Source organism: Somniosus microcephalus, chromosome 19 (genome assembly GCF_052327205.1).
Source record: "Somniosus microcephalus isolate GS21.2 chromosome 19, FLI_Smic_1.0, whole genome shotgun sequence".
Taxonomy (NCBI): Eukaryota; Metazoa; Chordata; class Chondrichthyes; order Squaliformes; family Somniosidae; genus Somniosus; species Somniosus microcephalus.
Genome location: NC_141005.1, coordinates 23,673,593 through 23,695,120, shown reverse-complemented (window position 1 = coordinate 23,695,120; position 21,528 = coordinate 23,673,593). Strand labels below are relative to the sequence as shown.

The following is a 21,528-nucleotide window of genomic DNA, read 5'->3' as shown; positions in this document are numbered from 1 at the left end:
AACTAAAATTCCCCAGCCCAGGCAACATCCTCGGAAATCTCCTCTGCACCTTCTCTAGTGCAATCGCATCCTTCTTGTAATGTGGTGACCAGAACTGCACGCGGCACTCTAGCTGCGGCCTAACTAGTGTTTTATACAGTTGAAGCATAACCTCCCCGCTCTTATATTCTACGCCTCGGCTAATAAAGGCAAGTATCCCGTATGCCTGCTTAACCACTTTATCTACCTGTCCTGCTACCTTCAGGGATCTGTGGACATGCACTCCAAGGTCCCGCTGATCCTCTGCATTTCTCAGTGTCCTACCATTTATTGTGTATTCCAACTGAATTCCATTTGCCACTGTTCTGCCCACTAGACGAGTCCATTGATATCTTCCTGCAGTCTACAGCATTCTGTTTCATTATTAACCACACGGCCAATTTTTGTATCATCTGCAAACTTCTTAATCATACTTCCTACATTCAAATCCAAATCATTGATATATACCAGAAAAAGCAAAGGGCCCAGTACTGAGTCGGTGCAGGCTCGATGGGCCGAAATGGCCTCTATCTGCACTGTGGGGTTTCTGTGATTCTGTGAGCCCTGCGGAACCCCACTGGAAACAGCCTTCCGGTCACAAAAACACCCTTCGACCATTACCCTTTGTTTCCTGCCTCTGAGCCAATTTTGGATCCAACTTGCCACTTTGTCTTGGATCCCATGGGCTTTTACTTTCGTGACCAATCTGGCATGCGGGACCTTATCAAAAGCCTTGCTAAAATCCATATAGACTACATCAAAGGCACTACCCTCATCGACCCTCCTTGTTACCTCCTCGAAAAATTGAATTGCGTTAGTCAGACACGACCTTCCGTTAAGAAATCCATGCTGACTGTCCCTGATTAATCCGTGTCTTTCTAAATGAAGATTTCTCCTGTCCCTCAGAACTTTTTCCAATAATTTTCCCACCACCGAGGTTAGGCTGACTGGCCTGTAATTATGCGGTCTATCCCTCTCTCCCTTTTGAAAGAACGGTAGCACGTTAGCAGTCCTCCAGTGGTCGGGCACCACACCTGTAGCCAGAGAGGATTGTAAAATGATGGTGAGAGCCTGTGCTATTTGGTGTCTTACTTCTCTTAAGAGTGTGGGATAGATTTGATGCGGGCCTGGGTATTTGTCCAGTTTGAAAGATGCTACAGCCCTTAAGACTTGGTGTTTGAGCATGTTTATTTGATGTAATATTTGAATAGAAGGCAATGAAGGGTTGGGCTTGTAGTTTGTTTGTGTGGGAGGCAGAGCAGCAAGAAGAGGTGGAGGGGGGGTGGGGGGTTGCGGGAGGAGTAAAATTTGTAAATGTAAATTGAGTGTTGAATACTTGTATGAATGCGTAGAAGAGAAAAAAATGGGCGACAGCTTTAAGTAAAGAGAAAGCCAGCCAGCATATGCCTACGGCCATACTAGTCTGAATGCGCCCGATCTCGTCTGATCTCTGGAAGCTAAGCAGAGTCAGGCCTGGTTAGTACTTGGATGGGAGACTGCCTGGGAATACCAGGTGCAGTAGGCTTTTGCTGCCGCCACAGGCTGCTCAACGTTTTGCACACACACGCGCACACACTGCTCTTAATCAATCAACATCCTTTTTGCTGCTCTCTCTCTCTCTCTCTGTCTCTCTCTCTCGCTTTCCTTTGACCATTTCTTCGCTGCACATTCTCCTGCTGCTACACAAATGCAAGGGGCTCCAGACACAGGGCCGAAATAAGCAGAAGAAGAAAATAAGATAGCCAAAATACACACACTGGTGGAGGGCCACCAGGACACAGCAGCAGAGAGGAGAGACAAGGTGCATAGAAAACTCGGAGGGACAAACAGCAACAGAACAAAGAAGAATGTAGAAAGAGCAGCAGTTAAATTCAGGAAAAAAGCAAAGCCAACTAGCATGCTGTTGAAATGCATGTGTGTTAATGCGAGGAGTGTTACAAATAAGATTGACGAGTTGCAGGCGCAAGTTGCCACATGGGGTTATGCAATAGTAGCCATAACGGAGACCTGGCTTCAAAATGGGTGGAATTGGAAACTAAACAATCCTGGCTACAATGTAATAACATTTGTAGAAGTCGTGTGGGCAGATGTCACATGATCAGGCAGAATCATAGAAATTTACAGCACAGAAGGAGGCCATTCGGCCCATCTTGTCCGTGCCAGCCGACAAAGAGCAATCCACCCAAATCCCACTTTACAGCACTTGGTCCGTAGCCTTGTAGGTTATGGCAGTTCAAGTGCATATCCAAGTACTTTTTAAACGTGATGAGGGTTTCTGCCTCTACCACCCTTTCAGGCAGTGCATTCCAGACCCCCACCATTCACTGGGTGAAAAAATGTCTCCTCAAATTCCCTGTAAACCTCCTACCAATTACTTGAAATCTATTATTGACCCTTCTGCTAAGGGAAATAGGTCCTTCCTATCCACTCTATCTCGGCCCCTCATAATTTTACACACCTCAATTAGGTCTCGCCTCAGCCTCCTGTGTTCCAAAGAAAACAACCCCAGCCTATCCAATCTTTCCTCATAACTAAAATTCCCCAGCCCAGGCAACATCCTCGGAAATCTCCTCTGCACCTTCTCTAGTGCAATCGCATCCTTCTTGTAATGTGGTGACCAGAACTGCACGCGGCACTCTAGCTGCGGCCTAACTAGTGTTTTATACAGTTGAAGCATAACCTCCCCGCTCTTATATTCTACGCCTCGGCTAATAAAGGCAAGTATCCCGTATGCCTGCTTAACCACTTTATCTACCTGTCCTGCTACCTTCAGGGATCTGTGGACATGCACTCCAAGGTCCCGCTGATCCTCTGCATTTCTCAGTGTCCTACCATTTATTGTGTATTCCAACTGAATTCCATTTGCCACTGTTCTGCCCACTAGACGAGTCCATTGATATCTTCCTGCAGTCTACAGCATTCTGTTTCATTATTAACCACACGGCCAATTTTTGTATCATCTGCAAACTTCTTAATCATACTTCCTACATTCAAATCCAAATCATTGATATATACCAGAAAAAGCAAAGGGCCCAGTACTGAGTCGGTGCAGGCTCGATGGGCCGAAATGGCCTCTATCTGCACTGTGGGGTTTCTGTGATTCTGTGAGCCCTGCGGAACCCCACTGGAAACAGCCTTCCGGTCACAAAAACACCCTTCGACCATTACCCTTTGTTTCCTGCCTCTGAGCCAATTTTGGATCCAACTTGCCACTTTGCCTTGGATCCCATGGGCTTTTACTTTCGTGACCAATCTGGCATGCGGGACCTTATCAAAAGCCTTGCTAAAATCCATATAGACTACATCAAAGGCACTACCCTCATCGACCCTCCTTGTTACCTCCTCGAAAAATTGAATTGCGTTAGTCAGACACGACCTTCCGTTAAGAAATCCATGCTGACTGTCCCTGATTAATCCGTGTCTTTCTAAATGAAGATTTCTCCTGTCCCTCAGAACTTTTTCCAATAATTTTCCCACCACCGAGGTTAGGCTGACTGGCCTGTAATTATGCGGTCTATCCCTCTCTCCCTTTTGAAAGAACGGTAGCACGTTAGCAGTCCTCCAGTGGTCGGGCACCACACCTGTAGCCAGAGAGGATTGTAAAATGATGGTGAGAGCCTGTGCTATTTGGTGTCTTACTTCTCTTAAGAGTGTGGGATAGATTTGATGCGGGCCTGGGTATTTGTCCAGTTTGAAAGATGCTACAGCCCTTAAGACTTGGTGTTTGAGCATGTTTATTTGATGTAATATTTGAATAGAAGGCAATGAAGGGTTGGGCTTGTAGTTTGTTTGTGTGGGAGGCAGAGCAGCAAGAAGAGGTGGAGGGGGGGTGGGGGGTTGCGGGAGGAGTAAAATTTGTAAATGTAAATTGAGTGTTGAATACTTGTATGAATGCGTAGAAGAGAAAAAAATGGGCGACAGCTTTAAGTAAAGAGAAAGCCAGCTAGCATATGCCTACGGCCATACTAGTCTGAATGCGCCCGATCTCGTCTGATCTCGGAAGCTAAGCAGAGTCAGGCCTGGTTAGTACTTGGATGGGAGACTGCCTGGGAATACCAGGTGCAGTAGGCTTTTGCTGCCGCCACAGGCTGCTCAACGTTTTGCGCGCACACACTGCTCTTAATCAATCAACATCCTTTTTGCTGCTCTCTCTCTCTCTCTCTCTCTCTCTCTCGCTTTCCTTTGACCATTTCTTCGCTGCACATTCTCCTGCTGCTACACAAATGCAAGGGGCTCCAGACACAGGGCCGAAATAAGCAGAAGAAGAAAATAAGATAGCCAAAATACACACACTGGCGGAGGGCCACCAGGACACAGCAGCAGAGAGGAGAGACAAGGTGCATAGAAAACTCGGAGGGACAAACAGCAACAGAACAAAGAAGAATGTAGAAAGAGCAGCAGTTAAATTCAGGAAAAAAGCAAAGCCAACTAGCATGCTGTTGAAATGCATGTGTGTTAATGCGAGGAGTGTTACAAATAAGATTGACGAGTTGCAGGCGCAAGTTGCCACATGGGGTTATGCAATAGTAGCCATAACGGAGACCTGGCTTCAAAATGGGTGGAATTGGAAACTAAACAATCCTGGCTACAATGTAATAACATTTGTAGAAGTCGTGTGGGCAGATGTCACATGATCAGGCAGAATCATAGAAATTTACAGCACAGAAGGAGGCCATTCGGCCCATCTTGTCCGTGCCAGCCGACAAAGAGCAATCCACCCAAATCCCACTTTACAGCACTTGGTCCGTAGCCTTGTAGGTTACGGCAGTTCAAGTGCATATCCAAGTACTTTTTAAACGTGATGAGGGTTTCTGCCTCTACCACCCTTTCAGGCAGTGCATTCCAGACCCCCACCATTCACTGGGTGAAAAAATGTCTCCTCAAATTCCCTGTAAACCTCCTACCAATTACTTGAAATCTATTATTGACCCTTCTGCTAAGGGAAATAGGTCCTTCCTATCCACTCTATCTCGGCCCCTCATAATTTTACACACCTCAATTAGGTCTCGCCTCAGCCTCCTGTGTTCCAAAGAAAACAACCCCAGCCTATCCAATCTTTCCTCATAACTAAAATTCCCCAGCCCAGGCAACATCCTCGGAAATCTCCTCTGCACCTTCTCTAGTGCAATCGCATCCTTCTTGTAATGTGGTGACCAGAACTGCACGCGGCACTCTAGCTGCGGCCTAACTAGTGTTTTATACAGTTGAAGCATAACCTCCCCGCTCTTATATTCTACGCCTCGGCTAATAAAGGCAAGTATCCCGTATGCCTGCTTAACCACTTTATCTACCTGTCCTGCTACCTTCAGGGATCTGTGGACATGCACTCCAAGGTCCCGCTGATCCTCTGCATTTCTCAGTGTCCTACCATTTATTGTGTATTCCAACTGAATTCCATTTGCCACTGTTCTGCCCACTAGACGAGTCCATTGATATCTTCCTGCAGTCTACAGCATTCTGTTTCATTATTAACCACACGGCCAATTTTTGTATCATCTGCAAACTTCTTAATCATACTTCCTACATTCAAATCCAAATCATTGATATATACCAGAAAAAGCAAAGGGCCCAGTACTGAGTCGGTGCAGGCTCGATGGGCCGAAATGGCCTCTATCTGCACTGTGGGGTTTCTGTGATTCTGTGAGCCCTGCGGAACCCCACTGGAAACAGCCTTCCGGTCACAAAAACACCCTTCGACCATTACCCTTTGTTTCCTGCCTCTGAGCCAATTTTGGATCCAACTTGCCACTTTGCCTTGGATCCCATGGGCTTTTACTTTCGTGACCAATCTGGCATGCGGGACCTTATCAAAAGCCTTGCTAAAATCCATATAGACTACATCAAAGGCACTACCCTCATCGACCCTCCTTGTTACCTCCTCGAAAAATTGAATTGCGTTAGTCAGACACGACCTTCCGTTAAGAAATCCATGCTGACTGTCCCTGATTAATCCGTGTCTTTCTAAATGAAGATTTCTCCTGTCCCTCAGAACTTTTTCCAATAATTTTCCCACCACCGAGGTTAGGCTGACTGGCCTGTAATTATGCGGTCTATCCCTCTCTCCCTTTTGAAAGAACGGTAGCACGTTAGCAGTCCTCCAGTGGTCGGGCACCACACCTGTAGCCAGAGAGGATTGTAAAATGATGGTGAGAGCCTGTGCTATTTGGTGTCTTACTTCTCTTAAGAGTGTGGGATAGATTTGATGCGGGCCTGGGTATTTGTCCAGTTTGAAAGATGCTACAGCCCTTAAGACTTGGTGTTTGAGCATGTTTATTTGATGTAATATTTGAATAGAAGGCAATGAAGGGTTGGGCTTGTAGTTTGTTTGTGTGGGAGGCAGAGCAGCAAGAAGAGGTGGAGGGGGGGTGGGGGGTTGCGGGAGGAGTAAAATTTGTAAATGTAAATTGAGTGTTGAATACTTGTATGAATGCGTAGAAGAGAAAAAAATGGGCGACAGCTTTAAGTAAAGAGAAAGCCAGCCAGCATATGCCTACAGCCATACTAGTCTGAATACGCCCGATCTCGTCTGATCTCGGAAGCTAAGCAGAGTCAGGCCTGGTTAGTATTTGGATGGGAGACCGCCTGGGAATACCGGGTGCAGTAGGCTTTTGCTGCCGCCACAGGCTGCTCAACGTTTTGCACACACACGCGCACACACTGCTCTTAATCAATCAACATCCTTTTTGCTGCTCTCTCTCTCTCTCTCTCGCTTTCCTTTGACCATTTCTTCGCTGCACATTCTCCTGCTGCTACACAAATGCAAGGGGCTCCAGACACAGGGCCGAAATAAGCAGAAGAAGAAAATAAGATAGCCAAAATACACACACTGGCGGAGGGCCACCAGGACACAGCAGCAGAGAGGAGAGACAAGGTGCATAGAAAACTCGGAGGGACAAACAGCAACAGAACAAAGAAGAATGTAGAAAGAGCAGCAGTTAAATTCAGGAAAAAAGCAAAGCCAACTAGCATGCTGTTGAAATGCATGTGTGTTAATGCGAGGAGCGTTACAAATAAGATTGACGAGTTGCAGGCGCAAGTTGCCACATGGGGTTATGCAATAGTAGCCATAACGGAGACCTGGCTTCAAAATGGGCGGAATTGGAAACTAAACAATCCTGGCTACAATGTAATAACATTTGTAGAAGTCGTGTGGGCAGATGTCACATGATCAGGCAGAATCATAGAAATTTACAGCACAGAAGGAGGCCATTCGGCCCATCTTGTCCGTGCCAGCCGACAAAGAGCAATCCACCCAAATCCCACTTTACAGCACTTGGTCCGTAGCCTTGTAGGTTACGGCAGTTCAAGTGCATATCCAAGTACTTTTTAAACGTGATGAGGGTTTCTGCCTCTACCACCCTTTCAGGCAGTGCATTCCAGACCCCCACCATTCACTGGGTGAAAAAATGTCTCCTCAAATTCCCTGTAAACCTCCTACCAATTACTTGAAATCTATTATTGACCCTTCTGCTAAGGGAAATAGGTCCTTCCTATCCACTCTATCTCGGCCCCTCATAATTTTACACACCTCAATTAGGTCTCGCCTCAGCCTCCTGTGTTCCAAAGAAAACAACCCCAGCCTATCCAATCTTTCCTCATAACTAAAATTCCCCAGCCCAGGCAACATCCTCGGAAATCTCCTCTGCACCTTCTCTAGTGCAATCGCATCCTTCTTGTAATGTGGTGACCAGAACTGCACGCGGCACTCTAGCTGCGGCCTAACTAGTGTTTTATACAGTTGAAGCATAACCTCCCCGCTCTTATATTCTACGCCTCGGCTAATAAAGGCAAGTATCCCGTATGCCTGCTTAACCACTTTATCTACCTGTCCTGCTACCTTCAGGGATCTGTGGACATGCACTCCAAGGTCCCGCTGATCCTCTGCATTTCTCAGTGTCCTACCATTTATTGTGTATTCCAACTGAATTCCATTTGCCACTGTTCTGCCCACTAGACGAGTCCATTGATATCTTCCTGCAGTCTACAGCATTCTGTTTCATTATTAACCACACGGCCAATTTTTGTATCATCTGCAAACTTCTTAATCATACTTCCTACATTCAAATCCAAATCATTGATATATACCAGAAAAAGCAAAGGGCCCAGTACTGAGTCGGTGCAGGCTCGATGGGCCGAAATGGCCTCTATCTGCACTGTGGGGTTTCTGTGATTCTGTGAGCCCTGCGGAACCCCACTGGAAACAGCCTTCCGGTCACAAAAACACCCTTCGACCATTACCCTTTGTTTCCTGCCTCTGAGCCAATTTTGGATCCAACTTGCCACTTTGCCTTGGATCCCATGGGCTTTTACTTTCGTGACCAATCTGGCATGCGGGACCTTATCAAAAGCCTTGCTAAAATCCATATAGACTACATCAAAGGCACTACCCTCATCGACCCTCCTTGTTACCTCCTCGAAAAATTGAATTGCGTTAGTCAGACACGACCTTCCGTTAAGAAATCCATGCTGACTGTCCCTGATTAATCCGTGTCTTTCTAAATGAAGATTTCTCCTGTCCCTCAGAACTTTTTCCAATAATTTTCCCACCACCGAGGTTAGGCTGACTGGCCTGTAATTATGCGGTCTATCCCTCTCTCCCTTTTGAAAGAACGGTAGCACGTTAGCAGTCCTCCAGTGGTCGGGCACCACACCTGTAGCCAGAGAGGATTGTAAAATGATGGTGAGAGCCTGTGCTATTTGGTGTCTTACTTCTCTTAAGAGTGTGGGATAGATTTGATGCGGGCCTGGGTATTTGTCCAGTTTGAAAGATGCTACAGCCCTTAAGACTTGGTGTTTGAGCATGTTTATTTGATGTAATATTTGAATAGAAGGCAATGAAGGGTTGGGCTTGTAGTTTGTTTGTGTGGGAGGCAGAGCAGCAAGAAGAGGTGGAGGGGGGGTGGGGGGTTGCGGGAGGAGTAAAATTTGTAAATGTAAATTGAGTGTTGAATACTTGTATGAATGCGTAGAAGAGAAAAAAATGGGCGACAGCTTTAAGTAAAGAGAAAGCCAGCTAGCATATGCCTACGGCCATACTAGTCTGAATGCGCCCGATCTCGTCTGATCTCGGAAGCTAAGCAGAGTCAGGCCTGGTTAGTACTTGGATGGGAGACTGCCTGGGAATACCAGGTGCAGTAGGCTTTTGCTGCCGCCACAGGCTGCTCAACGTTTTGCACACACACGCGCACACACTGCTCTTAATCAATCAACATCCTTTTTGCTGCTCTCTCTCTCTCTCTCTCTCTCTCGCTTTCCTTTGACCATTTCTTCGCTGCACATTCTCCTGCTGCTACACAAATGCAAGGGGCTCCAGACACAGGGCCAAAATAAGCAGAAGAAGAAAATAAGATAGCCAAAATACACACACTGGCGGAGGGCCACCAGGACACAGCAGCAGAGAGGAGAGACAAGGTGCATAGAAAACTCGGAGGGACAAACAGCAACAGAACAAAGAAGAATGTAGAAAGAGCAGCAGTTAAATTCAGGAAAAAAGCAAAGCCAACTAGCATGCTGTTGAAATGCATGTGTGTTAATGCGAGGAGCGTTACAAATGAGATTGACGAGTTGCAGGCGCAAGTTGCCACATGGGGTTATGCAATAGTAGCCATAACGGAGACCTGGCTTCAAAATGGGCGGAATTGGAAACTAAACAATCCTGGCTACAATGTAATAACATTTGTAGAAGTCGTGTGGGCAGATGTCACATGATCAGGCAGAATCATAGAAATTTACAGCACAGAAGGAGGCCATTCGGCCCATCTTGTCCGTGCCAGCCGACAAAGAGCAATCCACCCAAATCCCACTTTACAGCACTTGGTCCGTAGCCTTGTAGGTTACGGCAGTTCAAGTGCATATCCAAGTACTTTTTAAACGTGATGAGGGTTTCTGCCTCTACCACCCTTTCAGGCAGTGCATTCCAGACCCCCACCATTCACTGGGTGAAAAAATGTCTCCTCAAATTCCCTGTAAACCTCCTACCAATTACTTGAAATCTATTATTGACCCTTCTGCTAAGGGAAATAGGTCCTTCCTATCCACTCTATCTCGGCCCCTCATAATTTTACACACCTCAATTAGGTCTCGCCTCAGCCTCCTGTGTTCCAAAGAAAACAACCCCAGCCTATCCAATCTTTCCTCATAACTAAAATTCCCCAGCCCAGGCAACATCCTCGGAAATCTCCTCTGCACCTTCTCTAGTGCAATCGCATCCTTCTTGTAATGTGGTGACCAGAACTGCACGCGGCACTCTAGCTGCGGCCTAACTAGTGTTTTATACAGTTGAAGCATAACCTCCCCGCTCTTATATTCTACGCCTCGGCTAATAAAGGCAAGTATCCCGTATGCCTGCTTAACCACTTTATCTACCTGTCCTGCTACCTTCAGGGATCTGTGGACATGCACTCCAAGGTCCCGCTGATCCTCTGCATTTCTCAGTGTCCTACCATTTATTGTGTATTCCAACTGAATTCCATTTGCCACTGTTCTGCCCACTAGACGAGTCCATTGATATCTTCCTGCAGTCTACAGCATTCTGTTTCATTATTAACCACACGGCCAATTTTTGTATCATCTGCAAACTTCTTAATCATACTTCCTACATTCAAATCCAAATCATTGATATATACCAGAAAAAGCAAAGGGCCCAGTACTGAGTCGGTGCAGGCTCGATGGGCCGAAATGGCCTCTATCTGCACTGTGGGGTTTCTGTGATTCTGTGAGCCCTGCGGAACCCCACTGGAAACAGCCTTCCGGTCACAAAAACACCCTTCGACCATTACCCTTTGTTTCCTGCCTCTGAGCCAATTTTGGATCCAACTTGCCACTTTGCCTTGGATCCCATGGGCTTTTACTTTCGTGACCAATCTGGCATGCGGGACCTTATCAAAAGCCTTGCTAAAATCCATATAGACTACATCAAAGGCACTACCCTCATCGACCCTCCTTGTTACCTCCTCGAAAAATTGAATTGCGTTAGTCAGACACGACCTTCCGTTAAGAAATCCATGCTGACTGTCCCTGATTAATCCGTGTCTTTCTAAATGAAGATTTCTCCTGTCCCTCAGAACTTTTTCCAATAATTTTCCCACCACCGAGGTTAGGCTGACTGGCCTGTAATTATGCGGTCTATCCCTCTCTCCCTTTTGAAAGAACGGTAGCACGTTAGCAGTCCTCCAGTGGTCGGGCACCACACCTGTAGCCAGAGAGGATTGTAAAATGATGGTGAGAGCCTGTGCTATTTGGTGTCTTACTTCCCTTAAGAGTGTGGGATAGATTTGATGCGGGCCTGGGTATTTGTCCAGTTTGAAAGATGCTACAGCCCTTAAGACTTGGTGTTTGAGCATGTTTATTTGATGTAATATTTGAATAGAAGGCAATGAAGGGTTGGGCTTGTAGTTTGTTTGTGTGGGAGGCAGAGCAGCAAGAAGAGGTGGAGGGGGGGTGGGGGGTTGCGGGAGGAGTAAAATTTGTAAATGTAAATTGAGTGTTGAATACTTGTATGAATGCGTAGAAGAGAAAAAAATGGGCGACAGCTTTAAGTAAAGAGAAAGCCAGCTAGCATATGCCTACGGCCATACTAGTCTGAATACGCCTGATCTCGGAAACTAAGCAGAGTCAGGCCTGGTTAGTACTTGGATGGGAGACTGCCTGGGAATACCGGGTGCAGTAGGCTTTTGCTGCCGCCACAGGCTGCTCAACGTTTTGCACACACACGCGCACACACTGCTCTTAATCAATCAACATCCTTTTTGCTGCTCTCTCTCTCTCTCTCTGTCTCTCTCTCTCGCTTTCCTTTGACCATTTCTTCGCTGCACATTCTCCTGCTGCTACACAAATGCAAGGGGCTCCAGACACAGGGCCGAAATAAGCAGAAGAAGAAAATAAGATAGCCAAAATACACACACTGGCGGAGGGCCACCAGGACACAGCATCAGAGAGGAGAGACAAGGTGCATAGAAAACTCGGAGGGACAAACAGCAACAGAACAAAGAAGAATGTCGAAAGAGCAGCAGTTAAATTCAGGAAAAAAGCAAAGCCAACTAGCATGCTGTTGAAATGCATGTGTGTTAATGCGAGGAGTGTTACAAATAAGATTGACGAGTTGCAGGCGCAAGTTGCCACATGGGGTTATGCAATAGTAGCCATAACGGAGACCTGGCTTCAAAATGGGCGGAATTGGAAACTAAACAATCCTGGCTACAATGTAATAACATTTGTAGAAGTCGTGTGGGCAGATGTCACATGATCAGGCAGAATCATAGAAATTTACAGCACAGAAGGAGGCCATTCGGCCCATCTTGTCCGTGCCAGCCGACAAAGAGCAATCCACCCAAATCCCACTTTACAGCACTTGGTCCGTAGCCTTGTAGGTTACGGCAGTTCAAGTGCATATCCAAGTACTTTTTAAACGTGATGAGGGTTTCTGCCTCTACCACCCTTTCAGGCAGTGCATTCCAGACCCCCAGCATTCACTGGGTGAAAAAATGTCTCCTCAAATTCCCTGTAAACCTCCTACCAATTACTTGAAATCTATTATTGACCCTTCTGCTAAGGGAAATAGGTCCTTCCTATCCACTCTATCTCGGCCCCTCATAATTTTACACACCTCAATTAGGTCTCGCCTCAGCCTCCTGTGTTCCAAAGAAAACAACCCCAGCCTATCCAATCTTTCCTCATAACTAAAATTCCCCAGCCCAGGCAACATCCTCGGAAATCTCCTCTGCACCTTCTCTAGTGCAATCGCATCCTTCTTGTAATGTGGTGACCAGAACTGCACGCGGCACTCTAGCTGCGGCCTAACTAGTGTTTTATACAGTTGAAGCATAACCTCCCCGCTCTTATATTCTACGCCTCGGCTAATAAAGGCAAGTATCCCGTATGCCTGCTTAACCACTTTATCTACCTGTCCTGCTACCTTCAGGGATCTGTGGACATGCACTCCAAGGTCCCGCTGATCCTCTGCATTTCTCAGTGTCCTACCATTTATTGTGTATTCCAACTGAATTCCATTTGCCACTGTTCTGCCCACTAGACGAGTCCATTGATATCTTCCTGCAGTCTACAGCATTCTGTTTCATTATTAACCACACGGCCAATTTTTGTATCATCTGCAAACTTCTTAATCATACTTCCTACATTCAAATCCAAATCATTGATATATACCAGAAAAAGCAAAGGGCCCAGTACTGAGTCGGTGCAGGCTCGATGGGCCGAAATGGCCTCTATCTGCACTGTGGGGTTTCTGTGATTCTGTGAGCCCTGCGGAACCCCACTGGAAACAGCCTTCCGGTCACAAAAACACCCTTCGACCATTACCCTTTGTTTCCTGCCTCTGAGCCAATTTTGGATCCAACTTGCCACTTTGCCTTGGATCCCATGGGCTTTTACTTTCGTGACCAATCTGGCATGCGGGACCTTATCAAAAGCCTTGCTAAAATCCATATAGACTACATCAAAGGCACTACCCTCATCGACCCTCCTTGTTACCTCCTCGAAAAATTGAATTGCGTTAGTCAGACACGACCTTCCGTTAAGAAATCCATGCTGACTGTCCCTGATTAATCCGTGTCTTTCTAAATGAAGATTTCTCCTGTCCCTCAGAACTTTTTCCAATAATTTTCCCACCACCGAGGTTAGGCTGACTGGCCTGTAATTATGCGGTCTATCCCTCTCTCCCTTTTGAAAGAACGGTAGCACGTTAGCAGTCCTCCAGTGGTCGGGCACCACACCTGTAGCCAGAGAGGATTGTAAAATGATGGTGAGAGCCTGTGCTATTTGGTGTCTTACTTCTCTTAAGAGTGTGGGATAGATTTGATGCGGGCCTGGGTATTTGTCCAGTTTGAAAGATGCTACAGCCCTTAAGACTTGGTGTTTGAGCATGTTTATTTGATGTAATATTTGAATAGAAGGCAATGAAGGGTTGGGCTTGTAGTTTGTTTGTGTGGGAGGCAGAGCAGCAAGAAGAGGTGGAGGGGGGGTGGGGGGTTGCGGGAGGAGTAAAATTTGTAAATGTAAATTGAGTGTTGAATACTTGTATGAATGCGTAGAAGAGAAAAAAATGGGCGACAGCTTTAAGTAAAGAGAAAGCCAGCTAGCATATGCCTACGGCCATACTAGTCTGAATACGCCCGATCTCGTCTGATCTCGGAAACTAAGCAGAGTCAGGCCTGGTTAGTACTTGGATGGGAGACTGCCTGGGAACACCAGGTGCAGTAGGCTTTTGCTGCCGCCACAGGCTGCTCAACGTTTTGCGCACACACTGCTCTTAATCAATCAACATCCTTTTTGCTGCTCTCTCTCTCTCTCTCTCTCTCTCGCTTTCCTTTGACCATTTCTTCGCTGCACATTCTCCTGCTGCTACACAAATGCAAGGGGCTCCAGACACAGGGCCGAAATAAGCAGAAGAAGAAAATAAGATAGCCAAAATACACACACTGGCGGAGGGCCACCAGGACACAGCAGCAGAGAGGAGAGACAAGGTGCATAGAAAACTCGGAGGGACAAACAGCAACAGAACAAAGAAGAATGTAGAAAGAGCAGCAGTTAAATTCAGGAAAAAAGCAAAGCCAACTAGCATGCTGTTGAAATGCATGTGTGTTAATGCGAGGAGTGTTACAAATAAGATTGACGAGTTGCAGGCGCAAGTTGCCACATGGGGTTATGCAATAGTAGCTATAACGGAGACCTGGCTTCAAAATGGGCGGAATTGGAAACTAAACAATCCTGGCTACAATGTAATAACATTTGTAGAAGTCGTGTGGGCAGATGTCACATGATCAGGCAGAATCATAGAAATTTACAGCACAGAAGGAGGCCATTCGGCTCATCTTGTCCGTGCCAGCCGACAAAGAGCAATCCACCCAAATCCCACTTTACAGCACTTGGTCCGTAGCCTTGTAGGTTACGGCAGTTCAAGTGCATATCCAAGTACTTTTTAAACGTGATGAGGGTTTCTGCCTCTACCACCCTTTCAGGCAGTGCATTCCAGACCCCCACCATTCACTGGGTGAAAAAATGTCTCCTCAAATTCCCTGTAAACCTCCTACCAATTACTTGAAATCTATTATTGACCCTTCTGCTAAGGGAAATAGGTCCTTCCTATCCACTCTATCTCGGCCCCTCATAATTTTACACACCTCAATTAGGTCTCGCCTCAGCCTCCTGTGTTCCAAAGAAAACAACCCCAGCCTATCCAATCTTTCCTCATAACTAAAATTCCCCAGCCCAGGCAACATCCTCGGAAATCTCCTCTGCACCTTCTCTAGTGCAATCGCATCCTTCTTGTAATGTGGTGACCAGAACTGCACGCGGCACTCTAGCTGCGGCCTAACTAGTGTTTTATACAGTTGAAGCATAACCTCCCCGCTCTTATATTCTACGCCTCGGCTAATAAAGGCAAGTATCCCGTATGCCTGCTTAACCACTTTATCTACCTGTCCTGCTACCTTCAGGGATCTGTGGACATGCACTCCAAGGTCCCGCTGATCCTCTGCATTTCTCAGTGTCCTACCATTTATTGTGTATTCCAACTGAATTCCATTTGCCACTGTTCTGCCCACTAGACGAGTCCATTGATATCTTCCTGCAGTCTACAGCATTCTGTTTCATTATTAACCACACGGCCAATTTTTGTATCATCTGCAAACTTCTTAATCATACTTCCTACATTCAAATCCAAATCATTGATATATACCAGAAAAAGCAAAGGGCCCAGTACTGAGTCGGTGCAGGCTCGATGGGCCGAAATGGCCTCTATCTGCACTGTGGGGTTTCTGTGATTCTGTGAGCCCTGCGGAACCCCACTGGAAACAGCCTTCCGGTCACAAAAACACCCTTCGACCATTACCCTTTGTTTCCTGCCTCTGAGCCAATTTTGGATCCAACTTGCCACTTTGCCTTGGATCCCATGGGCTTTTACTTTCGTGACCAATCTGGCATGCGGGACCTTATCAAAAGCCTTGCTAAAATCCATATAGACTACATCAAAGGCACTACCCTCATCGACCCTCCTTGTTACCTCCTCGAAAAATTGAATTGCGTTAGTCAGACACGACCTTCCGTTAAGAAATCCATGCTGACTGTCCCTGATTAATCCGTGCCTTTCTAAATGAAGATTTCTCCTGTCCCTCAGAACTTTTTCCAATAATTTTCCCACCACCGAGGTTAGGCTGACTGGCCTGTAATTATGCGGTCTATCCCTCTCTCCCTTTTGAAAGAACGGTAGCACGTTAGCAGTCCTCCAGTGGTCGGGCACCACACCTGTAGCCAGAGAGGATTGTAAAATGATGGTGAGAGCCTGTGCTATTTGGTGTCTTACTTCTCTTAAGAGTGTGGGATAGATTTGATGCGGGCCTGGGTATTTGTCCAGTTTGAAAGATGCTACAGCCCTTAAGACTTGGTGTTTGAGCATGTTTATTTGATGTAATATTTGAATAGAAGGCAATGAAGGGTTGGGCTTGTAGTTTGTTTGTGTGGGAGGCAGAGCAGCAAGAAGAGGTGGAGGGGGGGTGGGGGGTTGCGGGAGGAGTAAAATTTGTAAATGTAAATTGAGTGTTGAATACTTGTATGAATGCGTAGAAGAGAAAAAAATGGGCGACAGCTTTAAGTAAAGAGAAAGCCAGGCAGCATATGCCTACGGCCATACTAGTCTGAATGCGCCCGATCTCGTCTGATCTCAGAAGCTAAGCAGAGTCAGGCCTGGTTAGTACTTGGATGGGAGACTGCCTGGGAATACCAGGTGCAGTAGGCTTTTGCTGCCGCCACAGGCTGCTCAACGTTTTGCACACACACGCGCACACACTGCTCTTAATCAATCAACATCCTTTTTGCTGCTCTCTCTCTCTCTCTCTGTCTCTCTCTCTCGCTTTCCTTTGACCATTTCTTCGCTGCACATTCTCCTGCTGCTACACAAATGCAAGGGGCTCCAGACACAGGGCCGAAATAAGCAGAAGAAGAAAATAAGATAGCCAAAATACACACACTGGCGGAGGGCCACCAGGACACAGCAGCAGAGAGGAGAGACAAGGTGCATAGAAAACTCGGAGGGACAAACAGCAACAGAACAAAGAAGAATGTAGAAAGAGCAGCAGTTAAATTCAGGAAAAAAGCAAAGCCAACTAGCATGCTGTTGAAATGCATGTGTTTTAATGCGAGGAGTGTTACAAATAAGATTGACGAGTTGCAGGCGCAAGTTGCCACATGGGGTTATGCAATAGTAGCCATAACGGAGACCTGGCTTCAAAATGGGCGGAATTGGAAACTAAACAATCCTGGCTACAATGTAATAACATTTGTAGAAGTCGTGTGGGCAGATGTCACATGATCAGGCAGAATCATAGAAATTTACAGCACAGAAGGAGGCCATTCGGCCCATCTTGTCCGTGCCAGCCGACAAAGAGCAACCCACCCAAATCCCACTTTACAGCACTTGGTCCGTAGCCTTGTAGGTTACGGCAGTTCAAGTGCATATCCAAGTACTTTTTAAACGTGATGAGGGTTTCTGCCTCTACCACCCTTTCAGGCAGTGCATTCCAGACCCCCACCATTCACTGGGTGAAAAAATGTCTCCTCAAATTCCCTGTAAACCTCCTACCAATTACTTGAAATCTATTATTGACCCTTCTGCTAAGGGAAATAGGTCCTTCCTATCCACTCTATCTCGGCCCCTCATAATTTTACACACCTCAATTAGGTCTCGCCTCAGCCTCCTGTGTTCCAAAGAAAACAACCCCAGCCTATCCAATCTTTCCTCATAACTAAAATTCCCCAGCCCAGGCAACATCCTCGGAAATCTCCTCTGCACCTTCTCTAGTGCAATCGCATCCTTCTTGTAATGTGGTGACCAGAACTGCACGCGGCACTCTAGCTGCGGCCTAACTAGTGTTTTATACAGTTGAAGCATAACCTCCCCGCTCTTATATTCTACGCCTCGGCTAATAAAGGCAAGTATCCCGTATGCCTGCTTAACCACTTTATCTACCTGTCCTGCTACCTTCAGGGATCTGTGGACATGCACTCCAAGGTCCCGCTGATCCTCTGCATTTCTCAGTGTCCTACCATTTATTGTGTATTCCAACTGAATTCCATTTGCCACTGTTCTGCCCACTAGACGAGTCCATTGATATCTTCCTGCAGTCTACAGCATTCTGTTTCATTATTAACCACACGGCCAATTTTTGTATCATCTGCAAACTTCTTAATCATACTTCCTACATTCAAATCCAAATCATTGATATATACCAGAAAAAGCAAAGGGCCCAGTACTGAGTCGGTGCAGGCTCGATGGGCCGAAATGGCCTCTATCTGCACTGTGGGGTTTCTGTGATTCTGTGAGCCCTGCGGAACCCCACTGGAAACAGCCTTCCGGTCACAAAAACACCCTTCGACCATTACCCTTTGTTTCCTGCCTCTGAGCCAATTTTGGATCCAACTTGCCACTTTGCCTTGGATCCCATGGGCTTTTACTTTCGTGACCAATCTGGCATGCGGGACCTTATCAAAAGCCTTGCTAAAATCCATATAGACTACATCAAAGGCACTACCCTCATCGACCCTCCTTGTTACCTCCTCGAAAAATTGAATTGCGTTAGTCAGACACGACCTTCCGTTAAGAAATCCATGCTGACTGTCCCTGATTAATCCGTGTCTTTCTAAATGAAGATTTCTCCTGTCCCTCAGAACTTTTTCCAATAATTTTCCCACCACCGAGGTTAGGCTGACTGGCCTGTAATTATGCGGTCTATCCCTCTCTCCCTTTTGAAAGAACGGTAGCACGTTAGCAGTCCTCCAGTGGTCGGGCACCACACCTGTAGCCAGAGAGGATTGTAAAATGATGGTGAGAGCCTGTGCTATTTGGTGTCTTACTTCCCTTAAGAGTGTGGGATAGATTTGATGCGGGCCTGGGTATTTGTCCAGTTTGAAAGATGCTACAGCCCTTAAGACTTGGTGTTTGAGCATGTTTATTTGATGTAATATTTGAATAGAAGGCAATGAAGGGTTGGGCTTGTAGTTTGTTTGTGTGGGAGGCAGAGCAGCAAGAAGAGGTGGAGGGGGGGTGGGGGGTTGCGGGAGGAGTAAAATTTGTAAATGTAAATTGAGTGTTGAATACTTGTATGAATGCGTAGAAGAGAAAAAAATGGGCGACAGCTTTAAGTAAAGAGAAAGCCAGCCAGCATATGCCTACGGCCATACTAGTCTGAATGCGCCCGATCTCGTCTGATCTCGGAAGCTAAGCAGAGTCAGGCCTGGTTAGTACTTGGATGGGAGACCGCCTGGGAATACCAGGTGCAGTAGGCTTTTGCTGCCGCCACAGGCTGCTCAACGTTTTGCACACACACGCGCACACACTGCTCTTAATCAATCAACATCCTTTTTGCTGCTCTCTCTCTCTCTCTCTCTCTCTCTCTCTCTCTCTCTCGCTTTCCTTTGACCATTTCTTCGCTGCACATTCTCCTGCTGCTACACAAATGCAAGGGGCTCCAGACACAGGGCCGAAATAAGCAGAAGAAGAAAATAAGATAGCCAAAATACACACACTGGCGGAGGGCCACCAGGACACAGCAGCAGAGAGGAGAGACAAGGTGCATAGAAAACTCGGAGGGACAAACAGCAACAGAACAAAGAAGAATGTAGAAAGAGCAGCAGTTAAATTCAGGAAAAAAGCAAAGCCAACTAGCATGCTGTTGAAATGCATGTGTGTTAATGCGAGGAGTGTTACAAATAAGATTGACGAGTTGCAGGCGCAAGTTGCCACATGGGGTTATGCAATAGTAGCCATAACGGAGACCTGGCTTCAAAATGGGCGGAATTGGAAACTAAACAATCCTGGCTACAATGTAATAACATTTGTAGAAGTCGTGTGGGCAGATGTCACATGATCAGGCAGAATCATAGAAATTTACAGCACAGAAGGAGGCCATTCGGCCCATCTTGTCCGTGCCAGCCGACAAAGAGCAATCCACCCAAATCCCACTTTACAGCACTTGGTCCGTAGCCTTGTAGGTTACGGCAGTTCAAGTGCATATCCAAGTACTTTTTAAACGTGATGAGGGTTTCTGCCTCTACCACCCTTTCAGGCAGTGCATTCCAGACCCCCACCATTCACTGGGTGAAAAAATGTCTCCTCAAATTCCCTGTAAACCTCCTACCAATTACTTGAAATCTATTATTGACCCTTCTGCTAAGGGAAATAGGTCCTTCCTATCCACTCTATCTCGGCCCCTCATAATTTTACACACCTCAATTAGGTCTCGCCTCAGCCTCCTGTGTTCCAAAGAAAACAACCCCAGCCTATCCAATCTTTCCTCATAACTAAAATTCCCCAGCCCAGGCAACATCCTCGGAAATCTCCTCTGCACCTTCTCTAGTGCAATCGCATCCTTCTTGTAATGTGGTGACCAGAACTGCACGCGGCACTCTAGCTGCGGCCTAACTAGTGTTTTATACAGTTGAAGCATAACCTCCCCGCTCTTATATTCTACGCCTCGGCTAATAAAGGCAAGTATCCCGTATGCCTGCTTAACCACTTTATCTACCTGTCCTGCTACCTTCAGGGATCTGTGGACATGCACTCCAAGGTCCCGCTGATCCTCTGCATTTCTCAGTGTCCTACCATTTATTGTGTATTCCAACTGAATTCCATTTGCCACTGTTCTGCCCACTAGACGAGTCCATTGATATCTTCCTGCAGTCTACAGCATTCTGTTTCATTATTAACCACACGGCCAATTTTTGTATCATCTGCAAACTTCTTAATCATACTTCCTACATTCAAATCCAAATCATTGATATATACCAGAAAAAGCAAAGGGCCCAGTACTGAGTCGGTGCAGGCTCGATGGGCCGAAATGGCCTCTATCTGCACTGTGGGGTTTCTGTGATTCTGTGAGCCCTGCGGAACCCCACTGGAAACAGCCTTCCGGTCACAAAAACACCCTTCGACCATTACCCTTTGTTTCCTGCCTCTGAGCCAATTTTGGATCCAACTTGCCACTTTGCCTTGGATCCCATGGGCTTTTACTTTCGTGACCAATCTGGCATGCGGGACCTTATCAAAAGCCTTGCTAAAATCCATATAGACTACATCAAAGGCACTACCCTCATCGACCCTCCTTGTTACCTCCTCGAAAAATTGAATTGCGTTAGTCAGACACGACCTTCCGTTAAGAAATCCATGCTGACTGTCCCTGATTAATCCGTGTCTTTCTAAATGAAGATTTCTCCTGTCCCTCAGAACTTTTTCCAATAATTTTCCCACCACCGAGGTTAGGCTGACTGGCCTGTAATTATGCGGTCTATCCCTCTCTCCCTTTTGAAAGAACGGTAGCACGTTAGCAGTCCTCCAGTGGTCGGGCACCACACCTGTAGCCAGAGAGGATTGTAAAATGATGGTGAGAGCCTGTGCTATTTGGTGTCTTACTTCCCTTAAGAGTGTGGGATAGATTTGATGCGGGCCTGGGTATTTGTCCAGTTTGAAAGATGCTACAGCCCTTAAGACTTGGTGTTTGAGCATGT

At 46.5% G+C, this 21,528-nt stretch overlaps 4 non-coding genes and 4 pseudogenes across 4 annotated transcripts; all 8 read left to right on the top strand.

Annotated features, from left to right (window-relative positions):
* The first annotated feature begins 1,423 nt into the window (after positions 1 to 1,423).
* LOC147104049 (5S ribosomal RNA) lies at positions 1,424 to 1,543 on the top strand (annotated as a pseudogene).
* Positions 1,544 to 3,970: 2,427 nt separating this feature from the next.
* On the top strand, positions 3,971 to 4,089 carry LOC147104048 (5S ribosomal RNA). The gene has a single exon (XR_015072708.1). It is a non-coding gene; the product is annotated as a 5S ribosomal RNA (ribosomal RNA).
* Positions 4,090 to 6,506: 2,417 nt separating this feature from the next.
* On the top strand, positions 6,507 to 6,625 carry LOC147104047 (5S ribosomal RNA). Its single transcript, XR_015072838.1, has one exon. It is a non-coding gene; the product is annotated as a 5S ribosomal RNA (ribosomal RNA).
* A 2,415-nt stretch (positions 6,626 to 9,040) lies between these two features.
* Positions 9,041 to 9,159, top strand: LOC147104046 (5S ribosomal RNA). The gene has a single exon (XR_015072707.1). It is a non-coding gene; the product is annotated as a 5S ribosomal RNA (ribosomal RNA).
* A 2,421-nt stretch (positions 9,160 to 11,580) lies between these two features.
* On the top strand, positions 11,581 to 11,689 carry LOC147104045 (5S ribosomal RNA; annotated as a pseudogene).
* A 2,427-nt stretch (positions 11,690 to 14,116) lies between these two features.
* LOC147104044 (5S ribosomal RNA) lies at positions 14,117 to 14,235 on the top strand (annotated as a pseudogene).
* Positions 14,236 to 16,646: 2,411 nt separating this feature from the next.
* Positions 16,647 to 16,765, top strand: LOC147104043 (5S ribosomal RNA; annotated as a pseudogene).
* A 2,427-nt stretch (positions 16,766 to 19,192) lies between these two features.
* LOC147104042 (5S ribosomal RNA) lies at positions 19,193 to 19,311 on the top strand. The gene has a single exon (XR_015072444.1). It is a non-coding gene; the product is annotated as a 5S ribosomal RNA (ribosomal RNA).
* The last annotated feature ends 2,217 nt before the right edge of the window (positions 19,312 to 21,528 follow it).